Below are 7500 nucleotides of genomic sequence, written 5' to 3'. Positions count from 1 at the left end.
AGTCCGCTGCTGATGCTCACGACATGAAGACCTTCCATGGTGGTCTCCGAGCTGTGTATGGGCCGAGAGTCACAGGATCAACCCCTGTCCGAGCCTTCGACCAGACCACCCTCCTGACAGACAAGAAAGACATCCTTGCCCGCTGGGCAGAGCACTTCAACACCCTCCTCAACAGGGACTCGTCAATATCCGACGAGGTAATTGCAGCCCTCCCACAGCTACCAGTCAGTGACTCGCTAGCTGCCTCTCCCACCAAGACCGAGACCCGGAAGGCCCTAAAGCTGACAAAGTCAGAAAAAGCACCAGAAGCGGATGGAATCCAGGCTGACATCTACAAGTATAGAGGCGAGGTGCTGACAGACAAGCTGACCGCCCTGTTTTAGTCTATCCGGGAGAGAGGGTATGTACCCCAGGATTTCAAGGATGCTTCAATTGTCCACATTTACAAACGGAAGGGAGACAAAACTTCCTGCGATAACAACCGTGGAATCTCTCTCCTCTGCATCGCCGGCAAGATCTTCGCCCGCATTATACTGAACAGACTGGTTGACCATGTCTCCAACACAGTCATCCTTGAAGCACAGTGCGGCTTCCGCTCAGGCAGGGGAACATGTGACATGGTGTTTGCCGTACGCCAGATGCAAGAGAAGTGCCGTGAGCAGAACAAGGAGCTCCACATGGTCTTTGTAGACCTGACTACGGCCTTCGACACAGTGAACCGCCGTGGTCCGTGGAAGATCCTCCTAAAGTGCGGCTGCGCTGAGAGCCTAATCCAGCTGATTGCGTCATTCCACGATGACATGCAGGCGATAGTACAGGGAAATACTGACGTCGGATCCATTCCCTGTGGTAAATGGAGTGAAGCAAGGCTGCATCCTGGCACCCACATTGTTCTCCATTCTCTTCTCTGCCATGCTGATTGACGCCTTCCAAGACTGTGACCGGGGCATCTACATTCAGTTTCGCACAGATGGCAAACTTTTCAACTCGCGGCGACTCCACGCCAGGTCCAGGGTGTTTGAGGCACTGTTGAGAGAGTTCCTCTTCGCTGATGACTGTGCGCTTGCTGCACACACCCATGAGGACATGCAGTTCATTATGGACATGTTCTCAACCTCCTGCAGGTGATTTGGACTCACCATCAGCCTCAGCAAGACCGAGTCCATGTACCAACCAGCTAGCTCACAGAACACCAGTGCCTCCCCCCCCCCCACACACACACATACACACACCTGCAATCAAGATCAATGACACAGAAATCAAGTCAGTCGACAAGTTTTACTAACTGGGCAGCACCCTATGCAGCAACGGAGCCCTTGATGCAGAAGTGACGCTGCACATCACCAAGGCCAGCTCCACCTTTGGCAGACACAACAACAGGCTGTGGAACAACAAAAGCATCAGGCTCAGCACCAAAATCAAAACCTACAGAGCTGTTGTGCTGACCACCTTGTTGTACTGCTGTGGAACGTGGACAACGTATCGCCGTCACATTCAACAACTTGAGCAGTTTCACCAGAGATGCCTACGAAAGATCTTCGGCATAAAGTGGAAAGACAGGGTCTTCAACCTCCAGGTCCTAGAGAGGAGCGGCCTGCCCAGCATCGAAAGCCTGCTGATCCAGTGCAAGCTACGCTGGACAGGACACGTTGTCCGCATGACAGACAGCAGGATCCCGAAGATGCTCTTGTATGACCAGCTGAAGGAAGGCCACCACGAACTTGGAAGACCATGCAAGCACTTCAAGGACACCTTGAAGACAAACCTCAAAGCCTGTGACATAGACATCGCTTCCTGGAAAACTGACGCCCTTGACCGCTCTCGCTGGAGGATGCTGTGCTCTCGTGGCATAAAGACATTTGAAAACAAGAGAACGCTGGCCATTAAGAAGAATCGTGAGCGAAGGAAGCAACACCTGTGGGAAGTGCTGCGCAACCAGAATCGGCCTCTTCTCCCATATGAGGACACACACCGACAGATAAGCGTGCCTGCCTACTCATCCGTCGGTGCTTGGGCGTCTTTTTCTAGACTGTCACATTTTCTGTCTATTTCATCACATTTTGCTCTGACCAGTCCAACGTCCGTCTTGATGTCACTTAAATCATTCCTCATTGACGATACACCCGTTTCAATTGACAAGAATCTCTCACCTTGGATTCTGAGCGTCTCTAAGATCTGTGAAGCCACGTCCATGGTAAGCCCTGTACCAGATGTACACTCGGGAGGGGGACAGGTGGAAGTGTTATTCCTGTTGCCTGCACTCGTACCCGTTGTCATAACTGGTTCCTTGTCTCCAGTGTCTTTTTCGGATTCACAGAGCTTGCTGTCTGAAGGACCAGGGTTTAATTCCACGTCACCACAACACAGGAAATGTGCGGCCACAAACACAGAAAGCAACACTTCCAGTCTGTTCCGTACTGTCACAAGTCTCGTGTGCATTTTCAACACAAACGTAACGCGCTTGGCCATGAAGTTGAGGCGCGTGGCGAGAAACAGTCCACACAGAGCACGAAAACACTCACTGTCTACAGGCATAGTTATCAACAATCACAAAAATTACACCACTGTGATCCGAACACTGTCCTGCATAGCATAACACAGAAACTCACTTTTGGAACGCCTTACTTAAGTAGTTAATTGAACTTGACAGACAGGCAGGCAGGCAGAAAGTGAGAAAGAAAGAGCGAGACGGACAGACAGACAGACAGACAGACAGACAGACAGACAGACAGACACACACACACACACACACACACACACACACACACACACACACTGAAAGAGAGCGCAACATAGTGGAGGAGAGAGAGCGACAGAGACAAAGACACAGACATCGACAGAGGCAGAAACAAAGAGACAGAAAGGCAGAAAGACTCCAAACCCACACCATCTTTACGCATTGTTGCACACCATCAAAATCAGATGAAGAGAGTGTCCCATCCTCGTGTTTTGCTAAACGATAACCGCTCAACGAACTCCGTAAGGTGAAAGCAATTACATCAGATCACACAGAACTCTCCATGTTTGCCTGGGGCATTATTTTGTTCCAGGACAGTGGTCTGGCCTCACCTCTTCTGAAACCCCCCACTGCAGATGACACAAATTAATTTGCAACTAAATGCACACGGGGGACGGAGACAGCCGCTTTATCTTGCAAATCAATCGTGCAACGGAGACCAGTGACACGGTTTTTGTTTGTTTGTTTTTAAGCGTTGAAGTTGTTGCAACTCCCTTGGAGAGTGTCAGAGAGTGAGAGAGAGAGAGAAAAGAGAGAGAGAAAGAGAGAGGGAGAGAGAAAGTATGTGCGTGTGCATGCGTGTGTGTGTGTGTGTGTGTGTGTGTGTGATGGGGGTGGTAGCAGGTGTAAACTGCAGCCACCACACGTATTTCAAACTTTGCAGAGAGATATTGTGACGGTGGTGATTTGGATGGATAGGTTTTCACCAAAGATGTGAAGGTTGCTCATAAAAAAATGTATTGGCCTAGCTGATCGGTTCTGAATTATGCAACGTAATCTGACCGAAATCCACGAGTGCGTGAGAAAAAGATTCTAGATTCAAGATGATTTATTCACACACAAGCCAAGGCCCCTTGTGAAGGGGTATGTGAACATCATACAATGAAAACACAATAATGTAACATATGTGGAAAACCATACACACACACACACACACACACACACACACACACACACACACACACACACACACACACACACACTATAATGCCAGTCAGAGCGTATTGCTGATAGCAAGAATACAAAGGTTCTGCATTCGTTTCAATTCAGACGGCAGAGGAAAAGTGATGCGGGGAGAAAAAAGCAAACTGTAGATAACATCGAGCGGGAGACAACAACGCGATTTCCGAGGAGAGCATTTGATGTCAGACAAGTTGGCAAAAGAAGGGACGGACCAAGCGGCAGGCAGAGTTCAGAGCCATGTCCCACTCTGCCCATTCCTTGGGCACGGGGCCCGTGACGAACCAGCTCACCTCCCTTCACTCCTTGTTCCAGAGTCCTCGGGGACTCCACACACACTGGAAATGTATTGCTGCTTTCCTTCTGGGCTGACTGACAAGAAAGAAAATGGTTTAGATTGTGTGCAGGACCTGCTTTCATTCTGTGTGCGTCAACCCCTTCTTTATGTGTGTGTGTGTGTGTGTGTGTGTGTGTGTGGTGTGTGTGCGTGTGCGTGTGTGTGTGTGTGTGTGTCTGCGTGCTGGCAGCAGAGATATTCTACTCTGAGCATGTGTATTTCTGACAAACACACAGATGAAGAGACAGACAGGAAAGACAAAGACGTTGAAATCCAAGAAGACGATGACGACGAAGACGATGTTGATGGTGATTGTGATCAAGGTTAGGAGGAAGAAGAAGAAGGAGGAGGAGAAGTCAGTAGAAGGAGAAGAAGAAGAAGAAGAAGAAGAAGAAGAAGAAGAAGAAGAAGAAGAAGAAGAAGAAGAAGAAGAAGAAGAAACATTTTAATAAATAAATGACAACAGAATGATAACAACAACGACCAGATCCCAACACCGCCACAAAGAATACCACCACCACATCATCTATCATCTTTCTGCTGATTCCATTCATGTATACATATTCATTCCATTCGTGTTTAGGTTGTATCTTTATTCTCTTATCGCTTCCTTCCTCCCTCCCTTTCTTCCTCCCTCCCTCCCTCTTTCTTTCTCCCTCCCTTCCTCCCCTCCTCCCTCCCTTCCTTCCTCCCCTCCTCCCTCCCTTCCTCCCCTCCTCCCTCCCTTCCTCCTCCTTCCTTTCTCCCTCCCTTCCTTCCTCCCCTCCTCCCTCCCTTCCTCCTCCTTCCTTTCTCCCTCCCTTCCTTCCTCCCCTCCTCCCTCCCTTCCTCCTCCTTCCTTCCTCCCTCCCTTCCTTCCTCCCCTCCTCCTTCCCTTCCTTCCTCCCCTCCTCCCTCCCTTCCTCCTCCTTCCTTCCTCCCTCCCTTCCTTCCTCCCCTCCTCCCTCCCTTCCTCCTCCTTCCTTCCTCCCTCCCTTCCTTCCTTCCTCCCTCCCTTCCTTCCTTCCTCCCTCCTTTCCTTCCTCCCTCCCTTCCTTCCTTCCTTCCTTTCTGTTTTTTTCCTTACATTCTGATCTGATCTGTCTTTACTCCCCCCCCAATCCCCCTTAGTTTGGCAATTTCCAGCCATTTATCATTGACTTCCATTTTATTTTTTGTATTTGTTTCGCCACTTTTACGTCTTCAATGAATGAATGAATATTTCAGAGTGCCAAGAACAGGCGCTGTCTCTGCGGAGATGTTAATATTTCTTCCCATCTGTGTCTCGGAATCGGATGGGAGGGGCAGGGGGTGGGGTGTGGGGCGTAGGGCGGAGGAGCATCGGCGTTGGCATTTATCGTTTCTTTGGGGGGTAAGGGGGTGGGGGGGGGGGTCGTTGATCTGTGTTGTCGCTCGCTTGTAATCTTGATTGATCGTGCTGGGAGTGCATTGTCCCTCCCCCCACACCCACCCTCCTGCACTCCAACATCTCCCCCACCCCCCCTCCCATCCCCCACCGACATTCTGTTTCAACTGGTGCTAGGTCTGTGTTCTCCCATTGTGTGGCTCATTTCTCGTCTCTGGAGGTGGGAGGAGGGCGGGGCGGAGGGGTGTCTTGTGATACTTCCTTTTTCGTTGTCTTGTCCATGTGTTTCCTCTTCTTCTTCTAGTTCGTGTAAGCATGAATGCAAAATGGTGAGAAAAGAAGAAAAACAGAAAAGAAAGAGATGAAGAAAGAAAAAGTGAAAGGTGCAGGAAAGGATTAAGAAGATGAAGAGACGGAGAAAAAGAAAGGCAAAACAGGAGGCAAAGAAAGACACACAGGGAGGAAGAGACAAAAGTGAGAAACAGAAAGACAACAAGTCAGGGAGGGGGGGTGGTGGTGGTGGAAATAATGTGATTTGATTTATGTATAGTCTGTTCATCTAAGAAATGAGAGAAAAAGAAGTAGAGACAGACAGGCAGATATAGACAGACACTGGAATAAAGAGAAAGACAGAGAGAGAGAGATGAGAGAGAGAGAGAGAGAAGGAGAGAGCGTAGTGAGAGATAAAAAGAGATAGGGAGGATAATGAGAGATACATCCCGAGACGCAGAGAGAGAGAGAGAGACAGACAGACAGATAGTGGAAGAGAGAGGCAGAGAGACAGAGAGAGACAGAGACAGGGACAGAGAGACAGACAGACAGAAACAGATAAACAGACAGGGAGGGAACACTTCAGACAGATGCAGATAGAGGAATGAACACAATGATCCCCTCACCATTCCAGCCTTCCCCATTCATGCCTCTCACTTCACATTCAAAGCCACTCCACAGACACATTCCGCAATCTCACCGTCAAAGAAGCAGACAACATTAACAGACGGGAATATTGACCTCCTTTAAACCGCACCGAGAGTGTTTATTTTTGAACAAACGTAGAAATACAATTGAACTTCCTGTTATCCTTTCAATGGCATGGCTATTGTTTTGTTGGGTTTTCTTTACGAACTCTGTTTTTGAGAGAGAGAGAGAGAGAGAGAGAGAGAGAGAGAGAGAGAGAGAGAGAGAGAGAGAGAGAAGAGAGAGAGAGAGAGAGATTAAGGGGCTGACAAGAGCTGCACGGAACGAACTGAAAGGCTCACAGCGAGCAAGGCATCGTTTGGAAAGAAAAAGAGAAAGAAGAGATCGAGGACGGAGATAGAGGGGGACTAGAAGGAAAATGTGTCAGAGAGTTAGAGAAGAGGAGAGAGGGAGAAGGATGAAGAAGCAAAGAGAGAGGTATCTATCTCACTATTTATCTCTCTATCTGTCTACCTACCTACCTACCAGCCTACCTACCAATCTATCTATCTATATGCATATTTCTGTCTGCAACCCCCCTCTCTTTCTTTCTTTCCTTTTCACTGCCTGTCTGACTCTGTGTCTGTATCTCTTTCACACACACACACACACACACACACACACACACACACACACACACACACACACACACACACACACACACACACACACACACACACATGTACAGAGATACAGAGATACTGAGAGGCAGGCGGACAGCGAGAAAGAGGGAAGAAAGAGAGGGGGGTAGCAGACAGAATAGATGAGAGAGGACGACACAGAGAGACAAACAGAGAGAGGGGACAGACAGGAAGACATCAAAACTCGGATACATAGACACAGACAAACAGGAACACACAGACACACATATGCTAACAGACATGGGCACAGAGACAGACAGACACACAGTCAGACAGAGAAAGAGACACACGCTGGGAGGACACAAAGCGTCAAAGATTCAGAAAGAGCGAGTACAGTAACACAACTGTCATCCACTTCGACACCACACCCACACCCACTCTCCCTCCCCCTAACCGTCTTCTCCCTCATTCTCATCATTCTCCTCCCCCCAGTCCCCCCCCCCCCCACACACACACACAACAAACCATCTCCCACAATGACAGGTTTATACGAAATCGCACAACCAGACAGGAGCATTGACTT

The sequence above is a fragment of the Babylonia areolata genome, chromosome 7 (assembly GCF_041734735.1).
Source record: "Babylonia areolata isolate BAREFJ2019XMU chromosome 7, ASM4173473v1, whole genome shotgun sequence".
NCBI classification, from domain to species: Eukaryota; Metazoa; Mollusca; class Gastropoda; order Neogastropoda; family Buccinidae; genus Babylonia; species Babylonia areolata.
The sequence above is the reverse complement of the archived record's forward strand: the minus strand, read 5'-3'. Positions refer to the sequence as shown.